Source organism: Amblyomma mixtum, chromosome 4, assembly GCF_055824585.1.
Source record: "Amblyomma mixtum isolate Tamu chromosome 4, ASM5582458v1, whole genome shotgun sequence".
NCBI classification, from domain to species: Eukaryota; Metazoa; Arthropoda; class Arachnida; order Ixodida; family Ixodidae; genus Amblyomma; species Amblyomma mixtum.
Genome location: NC_143015.1, coordinates 146,752,208 through 146,766,087, shown reverse-complemented (window position 1 = coordinate 146,766,087; position 13,880 = coordinate 146,752,208). Strand labels below are relative to the sequence as shown.

The following is a 13,880-nucleotide window of genomic DNA, read 5'->3' as shown; positions in this document are numbered from 1 at the left end:
TCTGAAATTTCTGCGCTTTCATTCCTATGGTCTAATATGGTACTTACAAGTAAACTGTCCAGGAAGAGGCACTAATGATCCGTCGAACCAAAAGGTATATATAGGAAGATGGTTTGCTACGTCATGCATTTTTAAGGTGGGCGTTGACTTGCTGATTATGGATGATTTTAATTTTTCTGCGCATCGCGTTAGTGTTTTCTTCATTTGTTTCGTTTGTCTTGTACTATTGTCGGGGCCGGTATTATTGATGATAGCATTAGGAAGGCATCTGTATGTTTTTTAGCAATCCATTGTGCTCTGAAAAACAAGGCCTGCACTGCCTGCAAAAGAATGCAGTGTGAAAGTCATCCGCTTCACCCTTCTAGGAATTTTCGATCCACGTTTATACGTTTTGGCCCAAACATTAGCAGTTGCTAACGAAAGCCTAAAGAATGGCGTATGCTGGGCTACTTGAGGAAATATGGAGCTAGGAGAGTTCTGTGTGGTGGAAGGCATGTTTTCTAAAGTACAGCAAAAAGTGATTTTTTTTAGCTTTAATACCCGCAGTTATTGGGAGCTGTGGAAAGAAAAATTATGGCAGAGTTACCAGGGGTAAACTAAATTCCAGCGGCAGCAGAATGATCTACCCGGTTAAAATGGTTTTTGCTCGAAGTTTCTTATGAAGTTCAGGGTTGTTGCCTATACTTTGGTTTCGCGTTGGCACCTCTGCCTCCTTTTTGGGAGCACGCACTTTAGAATATTCGCACTGGACCCTTTTAGTATACTGCGCCTTCCGTTATATAATGTTTCACCTCAATGTCGTGCCGACTAATATTTCTATACGGCCCGTGCACACTCTTGCACGGCAAGTTGAGCCTTCGTGGGCTCCGCCCGTGCACTGAGACCCGCATGCCTATCATTTCGTAAAACGTTACTAAAGCAGTTTAATGGACAATCGGCTTAAAATTTCTACCTCTTCACATCAACACATCGCCACATAAAGTCTACAGGGGTAAATAGAAAGGTGATAAGGCTTGATCTCGCACGCTCCTGACCCTGTCTCTACGCCAAGCTTTATAGAGTCACAAATAAGGGTCACAGCGATCGCTACAGACAGGCCATGATCTTCTGTAGATTAATAAACAACCAAGTCACCTGTGATGTGCCGGCTATTAGAGATTAGAGAGAGAGATGCGCCGGTATCATGTATGCATGATGTGAATAAAGTTATTATTATTATTTAATCAAGTCGTTAACACTAAGCAAGTTGCGCAGATCTCTGTTCAGAGTAGGTTCCTCAAGGGAAAGGGGGACTGGCACAGCCTCTCTAATACCTGGTTGGCCCTCTGTGGGAAAACAGTGGGCACAGTACCAATCACCTGCCCCTGCTTACGACAATACTGGGTCCTATATCCGCGTGTCAGGTGCTAGCTCGGAGAACATTAGCCCACCCAGTCCCCACTGGTACCTTTCCGTGTACTTGAGGGCAGATGCGATGTAATTTGGGTTTTATGCAAGAAAAATCTCGGCTAAAATAAAATGAGCTGCCCTCATAAAACGACTGCTGGCATTACAGGCGCTGTGGCGGTACTGGAAGGCTGGCTTACCGGCATGCTGCCAACACCGGTCTTCTGTCGCGTAGTTGAGGTGAGACGCAACGCAAATGTGAGGTTTCCGGAGGAAAACAGGCTACCTTGAATGACGGTTCCCGCTCTGATAATTCGCAGGTCGGACATGGGTCATGGCGGGTGTAAATGGGGGCGTGGCTGCTTGCTATCATACATGCTATTTACTATTCTTCTAAATTGAAGTATACATGCTCATAAGTTACTCTTATGGAGCAGTTGTGTAAAAATTGAAACGTATTTTCTCAATCACTAAAAATAGTGTTCGTCTCTCGTAGCAGCGTACCATCACGACGAAAAGAAACGCTAGCACAGAGGAGGCTAGGCGCTCTCCTGTTCGCATTTGTTTTAAACACGCTTTCACTTCGGTGGTAGCAAAACGATGCAAGAGTTGGCCGTGACGCAATCGAGGACGACTTTAACGTCTTTTTCTTACCACCAAGGTAAAAGCGCCATCGAAAAGAAATTCGAGCAGCGGAGCGCGTAGGCGCCGCACTGTTCGCGTTTCTTTCCATCGTGATAGTATACACTCTGAAAAACGACCGCATCATACGTACCAATACCGGCACTCCCTTAGACTGCCGTAGGTTACCTGCGGCTCTCCGCACTACGTTATAGCTTGATAGTTAGTTGATTTATTGGGGTTTAACGTCCCAAAGCAACTCAGGCTATGAGGGACGCTGTAGTGAAGGGCTCCGGAAATTTCGACCACCTGAGGTTCTTTTACGTGCACTGACATAGCACAGCACTCGGGACTCTAGAATTTCGCCTTCATCGAAAGTCAGCCTCCACGGCCGGGATCGAACCCGCGTCTTTCGGGTAAGCAGCCGAGCACCGTAACCACTGAGCCACCACGGCGGAATAAAAGCCTAGTTTGTGCGCTTTAGACCCAATTTGATCGGAAAAATGTGTGCTTGCCACATATTGGCTTAGTGTAGACAGCGCACGTTGCCGATATTCCAGTACTGGTGCAAAAAATTTCTGGTAGGCTGCTCAGGCTTGAATTATATATGAAAACGTAGAAGTATATATGAAAACGTAGAGTGTGCAAAGAGAACAGATGGCCTTTTGGCAGCCCAAAACCTAGCAAAACGGGCCCGCTGTGGCGAATATTTGGTCAATCCCAGATTGGGCTTGCCTTCGTTGAACCCGCTTCGCTCATTGAAAAAAATTGCGCAGAAAAAACGTGTGTATCCGAGAAAAAATTGAAGGTCTATTTTTGTAGTTTGACCAAATGCGTATCACTTCTGTTTTCACTTTGGTTTGAGTGTTTGGATTCATTTTTCTTGAATGGGAGTTGCTCGGATAATAATACTGGGTTAAAACCCATACATGCCATTCTCTACATTCACAGATCCCTCAGAGTCCGGTGGGGCTTGCGAGAGCCAGGTTGTTTTATTGCGGTAGCAATATACTACTGTAGGTTTTGCCTCGTGCCCCGGTCGGTAGGGACGGATGACCTTGAACAGCGTTGCTTCAGCCGCGCTGCGCCAGATGGCAGCGCCGTCGGCGCGCCGCTTGGCAGCGGCTCGAGCAGTTCCCTCTGTCTACGACAGATGGCGCCCCTAGGAGGTCCACCACTTCTGGCCTTTGAAGGCCGCCGTTAGCAGCATTGGAGCGCAATGCATCGATGGCATTCGAATGATATCGTTTAAGCAATTAGCCTAATTTCTAGTCAGACCACATAAATAAGTAACACCGAGCAGGACATTGGTGGTCGTCATCCAAATCACGTGATACATTACGTCACACCACGTGACACGATGACGTCACGCCAGTGGAGAAATCGGGGCCCACCTCGCGCAGTCGCTGTGGTTGTGCGCCTCCAAATCACGTGATACATGACGTCACACCAGTGACACGATGACGTCACGACAGTGGAGAAACGGGGGCCCACCTCGCGCCGTCGCTGTGGTTGTACGCCTCCAAATTACGCGCACACGATGATGCCACACCACGTGACACGATGACGTCACGACAGTGGAGAAACGGGGGCCCACCTCGCGCTGTCGCTGTGGTTGTGCGCCTCCAAATTACGCGACACGATGATGCCACACCACGTGACACGATGACGTCACGACAGATCGCCGTCACGCGCTGGGAGAGGGAGAACGATGCCATCGCACAGATGCCGGAATGTCCTCGAGCGGCTTTCCCGCGCATTTCGAACGCGCGTTCACACTCGGTGTAGGTGAAACGCTCGCTCCACCGGGCAGGCGGACGCGGCTTCCGTGGCAATCCAGGCGCTCACACAACGCGCGTCTCGGGTTTAGTCGGCGTTCCGCGGTAGCCATGCCGTTGTCTTCCCCCCCGACGAAGGCTTCTAGTGGTTGTATTAAAATGACCAAGTATTCAACCAAGGACAGCCATGTATTACCAAGCCTAGCCATCAATATGCTTCGCATCTGACTAGGCTTGACCTTAGCTAAGCCTCAGCCATTTTTTGGAATGAACAAAGGCGCGTCTAGTGAATACGGTGTCTTTGCTCACTCCCATCTTCCTCCCTTCCGGTTACAGCGAGGTTCAGTTGTCCACCGAGATATGCGAGACAGATACATTTCCTTTCCTCAAAAACCAATTTACCGACGAGCAAAGCGTACAGCCGAACGGGCGATGGCGTCCTGTGGACTTCCTGGCAGCGTGGTATGGTCAAGCGATTAATATGGCGGCGCCTATGCTCCCGCGCTGTAACGCGTCTATAAATGCGCGCTTGCCTTGGCGTGAATGCTATGCAGTCCTGTAAGAAGTGGCGGCGACAGGAAGAAGGGAGAAAGCGACAACCTGCGCAAGTGACTCCAGAACATTGAATAGGTTGGGGCAACCGAAAAGGAAATAAGAATAATAGGCCCCTGCCTGCACCGTTTACACACAACAGGCTTAACCCAATTGGAAAATAAAAGAGGATGCCCGTAGGAAAGTTGTAATTTGACCACCCGTGGGTGGAAAAATAAAATATGAGGGATAATGCTACATTAGCGACCCACAGCCGAGAGAGCGGGCCCGGGGAGGCTCCCCTGACCTCCCCTGGGAAGTAGCGGAAAGGGAAATGGGACGTGGGAAGGGAATGGGGACAGCGAGATTTTTGCTCTGATCCTTCAATTATCTCGACTCCATTACTGGCCCGCCTGGCCAGGGCAGGGAGAGCATCGAGATTGCCCAATGGTGCGGCCCCACTCACGGGATGCCCGACCACCCACCATACGCAACGGGCTCCGACCGTCGGAGACAGGAAAACCTAACACGGGGTCAGTAGCTACCTGGGGCTCCTCATCGCTCACTAGAAGGCTTTTCCCACCTGCCGGCTACTAGCCGTTGAAGGTTTTTCGCGGTTTTTCGGACACCGGAAGTATGTGTGATTGTCCACTCCAGTGGACGACCAGTTCGTCAACGGCCTCGCGGCCTCAGAACCGGTCAGACTCCGGGGGGCCCATCTGTGCTTCCTCCAACCATCCATGCACTTATTTCCTCTCCTAGCTTACTCTTCTCCTACTGAGGAGAGAGTGTTCAAGGCTGGGCGACCGGGCCACTAACCAAGAACGTGGCTTAGGATGAGATGACCCGGGCCTACTCCACCGGTACTCCACACATCTTCGGTTTTCGCCAGACTCTTACGAGGCAGTACTAAGCCCTCATCCCCCGGCATCCCGCAGGCGGTTAAGCCTGCGGCCGGCCGTAAGGCCGCTTCCCCGGGGCGGCGGTCCTCAGAGCCTGGCCACTATGAACCCCCGCGCGGACCTGGTTTCTCCGTAACCAGAAACCGACGCGTCGGTAGCCAGACTTGCACGCCCCCGCGCGCAGAGGAAGGAAGGTAGCATGTATTCGAAAACCTTTTGGCGTTTTGACATGCCTTCCGGGCCGGATTTCGTGGGTCCAACCTGAGTATAAACCCAGGCCTGCCTCCGCTCAGGCATCGGACCTCACGTGCACGACTGGCCCTCACAGTCGTCTGGGAGTCGCTGCCACTCCCATTGGGGGTTTGCATCCCCAGAGGATGGGTCCCGGCCATCCCATCCCCACTGCTGGCATTGCACCGAAACAAAGCCTAGTAGCCGAAACTACACCGGCCCGTATTCGGTGGCGGGGGGGGCCACGAGCAGGCTGCACAGTCAGATTTCCCACAGTGTGAAGAACGTCTTGCAAAGCGTCGTGGTAGGGATGCAACTCGGCGAAGGCAACGCGCCGAAGAATCGCCAGAAGAACGCGCGCACCATTGCTAACACAATTTACCGGTTTAACCAGAGCTAAGCCACTGCCAATTTTTTTGTAGAGCAACTTCCCGCAACCAATTAGTAATTGAACTTCCACCTGCTACGGTGCGGTGGGCATTTTGCTTGTGTGTACGTATATATATTGCCACACTCTACCAGCGCCCCCGTGCGGTTTGTCTTCGACCTTTGTCGCGCGCCGGACTTCGTCCTCTTCTGCTCGGTGCTAGGGTCGGCCGGCTGCGCTCCGCCCAGTGTGCTCGCCAGGGACAGAACGTTCTACCGGCGCCCGTGACATTTTGGTGGAGGTGCGGGGTACGATCCATGTACGAAGAGGTCCCAGGAACCTCCAGCGCTCCGCCACACCCCCTGGACACGACACCTGTCCACAAGTCAAGCCGCCGCTTGAAAGGCTTAGCTCCCGAGTACAAACCCCTCACCGCGCCATCCCGCACGATGACCTCTACGGTGGCCAGCCAGACCTTCCAGCCATCTGTGAGTTCGCCACCGCTACTTCTTCATACGCCTCGCACGCCTGCGTCGTTTCATGGGGACAAGTTTGAGGATGTGGAGGACTGGTTGGACGGGTATGACAGGGTTGCTGAATTTAATCTGTGGGACGAAGACCGCAAGCTTCGGAACGTTTACTTTGCCCTCCAGGACGCCGCCAAGACGTGGTTCGAAAACCACGAGTCCGCCATCCACACCTGGCAAGACTTCCGGCGGCAGTTGCTGCATACCTTCAGCAGCAACGAACGGCGGGAGCGTGCTGAATTGGCCTTGCAATCGAGGGCGCAGCAGCCAAACGAGAGCGTGGCGATGTTCGTGGAGGACATGACCCGGCTCTTCAACCGCGCTGATCCTTCGATGTCTGAAGCCAAGAAGGTGCGCCATTTGATGCGGGGAGTGAAGGAGCAATTGTTCGTTGGGCTCGTGCGCGATCCTCCGGCTACAGTCGCCGATTTTGCGAAGGAAGCGGCAGGCATGGAGCGCGCCCTGCAACAGCGGTTTGCCCACTACGGCCGTCCATCAAACATAACTGCTGTGGAGTGCCACATTCCGAAGCCCGGGGATGAGAACACCTCCCTCCGAGAGCTCATCAGGAGCATCGTGCGCGAAGAGCTGCAGAAGCTTCGCTCTGTTGAGCAGCCTCCTAGTGTGGCCGCCATCTCGGATGCTGTCCGTGACGAGATACGCCGCACGGTGCAGCCCATTCCGCCTCCCCAACCGCCAGCGCCCTATGTGATGACATACAGCGAGGCATTGCGAAGTACTGCGTCACCACCGCCGGCGTTCTACTCTCCTGCCCCTACCACGCCGTCCCGCCGATTCCCGTATACGGCAGCGCTGCCAGACGACCGCCCACCCGTCACGAAGGCAAACATGTGGCGCACGCCGAACAACAGGCCCTTGTGCTTCCACTGCGGCGAAGCAGGCCACATCCGTCGTCACTGCCCGTACCGCCGGATTGGCCTGCGCGGCTTTTCGCCAGACGCACCCCTGCCACGCTATGGTGAACGACCCCGCGAGATCGATCAATACCTAGCGGCCAACGTCCCACCTGCACCCACTGCCCAACGTCAGTCCAGGTCACCGTCACCTCGACGGTTGTCTTCACCAGCCCGCCAGTCCTACGTCCGGCAGTCCTCCAGCCCGCGCCGGGAAAACTGAGTACGGCGACCCCCGGAGGTAGGGCCGCCGTCACTGGACATAATGACGAACATCCTCCGCTCACCGACGTTAGCACCGACCTCCGACCTCACGCCGCTACGACCTTTCGACGCCCAGAGACGTCTCCGCTTGACGCACCAACTCGACCGCGAGAACGATCCCCAAGTCCGACCACCCCCACACAGCGTTTTTCCGAAGGTGACCAAGCTTCGGCTGAAATCCCGATCATCGTTGATGGCCGCCGCGTGACCGCTCTCGTAGATACCGGCGCCGACTTCTCCGTCATGAGTCGTGGTCTGGCGACTGTCCTGAGGAAAGTCCTGACACCTTGGCCTGGAACGCACATCCGGACAGCTGGAGGCCATCTGGTGACACCGCTAGGTGTCTGCACCGCTAGAATGGAGATTCGCGGTGTAACCTTCATTGCCTGCTTCGCTGTGTTGGCTCATTGCTCGAAGGACCTCATCCTCGGGTTTGATTTTCTTCGAGAACACGGTGCGATAATCAACCTCCGCGAACTTGTCGTGACGTTCTCACCTCAGTGTGCCACAGCCGGCAGAAGCGAGCCCGACAGGCCTGTTTTTCGCGTGTGTGATGACAATGTCACGCTACCACCACGCTCCAGTTTGTTTATTACGGTGGAATGCTCCAACCCACGCACGCCTCACGGGATTGCGGAAGGTAACCTGTCGTTACTGTTGAGTCAACAAGTCTGCGTTGCGCGTGGTGTTGCTTCCCTCCGCGAAATGCGAACGCAGCTTTTTGTTACCAACTTTAGCGCCGAATACCGCCACTTGCCGCAAGCAACAGCCATAGCCTATTTCGATGAAATTAGTGACTCAGTCTCCCACTGCGCCTTGACCCTCAACGATACCCATGAATCGACGTCTGACGCCCCCGTTCTGACTGACGTGAACCCCGACCTAACCGCCGATCAGAAACACCGCCTCCACATGATCCTCGACTCTTTTCGTGACTGCTTTGCGACCACTTCTAAAGTTCGGCAAACATCGGTCGCTAAACACCGCATTGTAGTTGATGAAGGCGAGAGGCCTATACAACACCACCCCTATCGAGTGTCTGCGAAAGAAAGGGAGGTGATTCGGCGGCAGGTTGAGGAAATGCTCCGCGACGAGGTTATCCAGCCCTCAACAAGCCCGTGGGCTTCGCCCGTTATGCTGGTCGCCAAGAAGGATGGCACTCTCCGATTCTGTGTCGACTATCGTCGCCTCAACAAGATTACTAAAAAGGACGTTTATCCGTTGCCCCGAATTGATGACTCATTCGATCGCCTGCGTCATGCCCGCTACTTTTCCTCTCTTGATCTACGCAGTGGGTACTGGCAGATCGAAGTTGATGAACGTGACCGTGAAAAGACCGCGTTCATAACCCCCGACGGTTTGTACGAGTTCAAGGTGCTCCCCTTTGGCCTGTGTACCGCTCCTGCCACCTTTCAAAGAATGATGGACACTGTCCTGGTTGGCCTCAAATGGCAGTCGTGTCTCGTCTATCTTGATGATGTGGTTATTTTCGCTGCGACCTACGAAGAACATCTCAAACGCTTGAGTGCAGTATTGACGGAAATCCGATCAGCCGGTCTGTCTCTAAAACCCGAAAAATGCCACTTCGCGTACCAACGGCTGAAGTTTTTGGGCCATGTTGTGACACCTGAGGGCGTCAGCCCCGACCCTGACAAGACGGCCGCTGTAGCTGCGTTCCCGACTCCCACTGATAAGCGAGCTGTGCGCCGGTTTCTTGGCCTCTGCGCATATTACAGACGCTTCGTGCAAGCCTGGAGAAGTCTTGCACGAGTGTGCTCGCCAGGGACAGAACGTTCTACCGGCGCCCGTGACAATATATATATATATATATACATACATATATATACATATATATATATATATTAAGGGAAGGGGATGAGGGGCTCGTTATAAATATGACAGAAGCCAACAGCCACAGAAACCAAGGGGCACAGGGGATTTTTTTTTACATTAATATATTTATTTTGTGGTGTTGATCAATTTAGAATATTACTGAATATGTTATCGCTTAAAGCTAATTGATAGAAAAGCAGAAGAAAAAACAACCACATGCCGCCGGTGGGATCCGAACCCACGACCTCCGAATTACGCGTCCGGTGCTCTACCTCTGAGCTACGGCGACGGCTGTCAAACCTTCTGCTTTCGCGGGTATTTATGTTTACAAGTAGCCTAACCTTGAGAGTGTTCATCAGCGCCACCCACGTTCATAAGCGGCGGACGTAGAACGTCCTGAGTTACTGCAGGTGTGACGTAGAACGTCATCGAACGGAAAGGGTGGAAGCTGCGTGAGAACCCTCTTATGCTTCCTATGGCATCAAGGCTGCCAGAACCGAGGCCCTCACTAAGCAATTAAGGAAACAAGGGAAGGGGATGAGGGGCTCGTTATAAATATGACAGAAGCCAACAGCCACAGAAACCAAGGGGCACAGGGGATTTTTTTTTAAATTAATATATTTATTTTGTGGTGTTGATCAATTTAGAATATTACTGAATATGTTATCGCTTAAAGCTAATTGATAGAAAAGCAGAAGAAAAAAAGGCAGAAGAAAAAACAACCACATGCCGCCGGTGGGATCCGAACCCACGACCTCCGAATTACGCGTCCGGTGCTCTACCTCTGAGCTACGGCGACGGCTGTCAAACCTTCTGCTTTCGCGGGTATTTATGTTTACAAGTAACCTAACCTTGAGAGTGTTCATCAGCGCCACCCACGTTCATAAGCGGCAGACGTAGAACGTCCTGAGTTACCGCAGGTGTGACGTAGAACGTCATCGAACGGAAAGGGTGGAAGCTGCGTGAGAACCCTCTTATGCTTCCTATGGCATCAAGGCTGCCAGAACCGAGGCCCTCACTAAGCAATTAAGCAAACAAGGGAAGGGGATGAGGGGCTCGTTATAAATATGACAGAAGCCAACAGCCACAGAAACCAAGGGGCACAGGGGATTTTTTTTTAAATTAATATATTTATTTTGTGGTGTTGATCAATTTAGAATATTACTGAATATGGTATCGCTTAAGGCTAATTGATAGAAAAGCAGAAGAAAAACAACCACATGCCGCCGGTGGGATCCGAACCCACGACCTCCGAATTACGCGACCGGTGCTCTACCTCTGAGCTACGGCGACGGCTGTCAAACCTTCTGCTTTCGCGGGTATTTATGTTTACAAGTAACCTAACCTTGAGAGTGTTCTTCAGCGCCACCCACGTTCATAAGCGGCGGACGTAGAACGTCCTGAGTTACTGCAGGTGTGACGTAGAACGTCATCGAACGGAAAGGGTGGAAGCTGCGTGAGAACCCTCTTATGCTTCCTATGGCATCAAGGCTGCCAGAACCGAGGCCCTCACTAAGCAATTAAGCAAACAAGGGAAGGGGATGAGGGGCTCGTTATAAATATGACAGAAGCCAACAGCCACAGAAACCAAGGGGCACAGGGGATTTTTTTTAAAATTAATATGTTTATTTTGTGGTGTTGATCAATTTAGAATATTACTGAATATGTTATCGCTTAAAGCTAATTGATAGAAAAGCAGAAGAAAAACAACCACATGCCGCCAGTGGGATCCGAACCCACGACCTGCGAATTACGCGTCCGGTGCTCTACCTCTGAGCTACGGTGACGGCTGTCAAACCTTCTGCTTTCGCGGGTATTTATGTTTACAAGTAACCTAACCTTGAGAGTGTTCACTGGTGAACACTCTCAAGGATCACGCCATAAGAAGCCATAGGAAGCATAAGAGGGTTCTCACGCAGCTTCCACCCTCTCCGTTCGATGACGTTCTACGTCACACCTGCGGTAACTCAGGACGTTCTACGTCCGCCGCTTATGAACGTGGGTGGCGCTGGTGAACACTCTCAAGGTTAGGTTACTTCTAAACATAAATACCCCCGAAAGCAGAAGATTTGACAGCCGTCGCCGTAGCTCAGAGGTAGAGTACCGGACGCGTAATTCGGAGGTCGTGGGTTCGAATCCCACAGGCGGCATGTGGTTGTTTTTTCTTCTGCTTTTCTAATCAATTAGCTTTAAGCGATAACATATTCAGTAATATTCTAAATTGATCAACACCACAAAATAAATAAATATTAAAAACAAAAAATCCCCTGTGCCCCTTGGTTTCTGTGGCTGTTGGCTTCTTTCATATTTATAACGAGCCCCTCATGCCCCTTCCCTTGTTTGCTTAATTGCTTAGCGAGGGCCTAGGTTCTGGCAGCCTTGACGCCATAGGAAGCATAAGAGGATTCTCACGCAGCTTCCACCCTCTCCGTTCGATGGCGTTCTACGTCACACCTGCGGTAACTCAGGACGTTCTACGTCCGCCGCTTATGAACGTGGGTGGCGCTGGTGAACACTCTCAAGGTTAGGTTACTTGTAAACATAAATACCCCCGAAAGCAGAAGATTTGACAGCCGTCCCCGTAGCTCAGAGGTAGAGCACCGGACGCGTAATTCGGAGGTCGTGGGTTCGGATCCCACCGGCGGAATGTGGTTGTTTTTTCTTCTGCTTTTCTAATCAATTAGCTTTAAGCGATAACATATTCAGTAATATTCTAAATTGATCAACACCACAAAATAAATAAATATTAAAAAAAAATCCCCTGTGCCCCTTGGTTTCTGTGGCTGTTGGCTTCTTTCATATTTATAACGAGCCCCTCATTCCCCTTCCCTTGTTTGCTTAATTGCTTAGCAAGGGCCTCGGTTCTGGCAGCCTTGACGCCATAGGAAGCATAAGAGGGTTCTCACGCAGCTTCCACCCTTTCCGTTCGATGACGTTCTACGTCACACCTGCGGTAACTCAGGACGTTCTACGTCCGCCGCTTATGAACGTGGGTGGCGCTGGTGAACACTCTCAAGGTTAGGTTACTTCTAAACATAAATACCCCCGAAAGCAGAAGATTTGACAGCCGTCGCCGTAGCTCAGAGGTAGAGCACCGGACGCGTAATTCGGAGGTCGTGGGTTCGAATCCCACAGGCGGCATGTGGTTGTTTTTTCTTCTGCTTTTCTAATCAATTAGCTTTAAGCGATAACATATTCAGTAATATTCTAAATTGATCAACACCACAAAATAAATAAATATTAAAAACAAAAAATCCCCTGTGCCCCTTGGTTTCTGTGGCTGTTGGCTTCTTTCATATTTATAACGAGCCCCTCATGCCCCTTCCCTTGTTTGCTTAATTGCTTAGCGAGGGCCTAGGTTCTGGCAGCCTTGACGCCATAGGAAGCATAAGAGGATTCTCACGCAGCTTCCACCCTCTCCGTTCGATGGCGTTCTACGTGACACCTGCGGTAACTCAGGACGTTCTACGTCCGCCGCTTATGAACGTGGGTGGCGCTGGTGAACACTCTCAAGGTTAGGTTACTTGTAAACATAAATACCCCCGAAAGCAGAAGATTTGACAGCCGTCCCCGTAGCTCAGAGGTAGAGCACCGGACGCGTAATTCGGAGGTCGTGGGTTCGGATCCCACCGGCGGAATGTGGTTGTTTTTTCTTCTGCTTTTCTAATCAATTAGCTTTAAGCGATAACATATTCAGTAATATTCTAAATTGATCAACACCACAAAATAAATAAATATTAAAAAAAAATCCCCTGTGCCCCTTGGTTTCTGTGGCTGTTGGCTTCTTTCATATTTATAACGAGCCCCTCATTCCCCTTCCCTTGTTTGCTTAATTGCTTAGCAAGGGCCTCGGTTCTGGCAGCCTTGACGCCATAGGAAGCATAAGAGGGTTCTCACGCAGCTTCCACCCTTTCCGTTCGATGACGTTCTACGTCACACCTGCGGTAACTCAGGACGTGCTACGTCCGCTGCATATGGACGTGGGTGGCGCTGGAGAACACTCTCAAGGTTAGGTTACTTGTAAACATAAATACCCCCGAAAGCAGAAGATTTGACAGCCGTCGCCGTAGCTCAGAGGTAGAGCACCGGACGCGTAATTCGGAGGTCGTGGGTTCGAATCCCACCGGCGGCATGTGGTTGTTTTTTCTTCTGCTTTTCTAATCAATTAGCTTTAAGCGATAACATATTCAGTAATATTCTAAATTGATCAACACCACAAAATAAATCAATATTAAAAAAAATCCCCTGTGCCCCTTGGTTTCTGTGGCTGTTGGCTTCTTTCATATATATATATATATATATTTATATATATATTTATATATAAATTTACAGTATGTAAAATTACAGTACCAGTTTTTCACTCCTCCTATTTGATTATTCAGTCCAGATATATAAATTAACTTTTTAAATATAGCTTGAAACGTTCTCATGTCAATAGGAAATTTGTGTAGGTCCACAAATATTGTCCAACCCAGGCACTTTGAACGAGATAGACTTAGCGTGGCCGTTTTTATTTTATTATCTTG

At 50.8% G+C, this 13,880-nt stretch overlaps 1 non-coding gene across 1 annotated transcript; it reads left to right on the top strand.

Annotated features, from left to right (window-relative positions):
* The first annotated feature begins 13,414 nt into the window (after positions 1 to 13,414).
* Positions 13,415 to 13,486, top strand: TRNAT-CGU (transfer RNA threonine (anticodon CGU)). The gene has a single exon. It is a non-coding gene; the product is annotated as a tRNA-Thr (tRNA).
* The last annotated feature ends 394 nt before the right edge of the window (positions 13,487 to 13,880 follow it).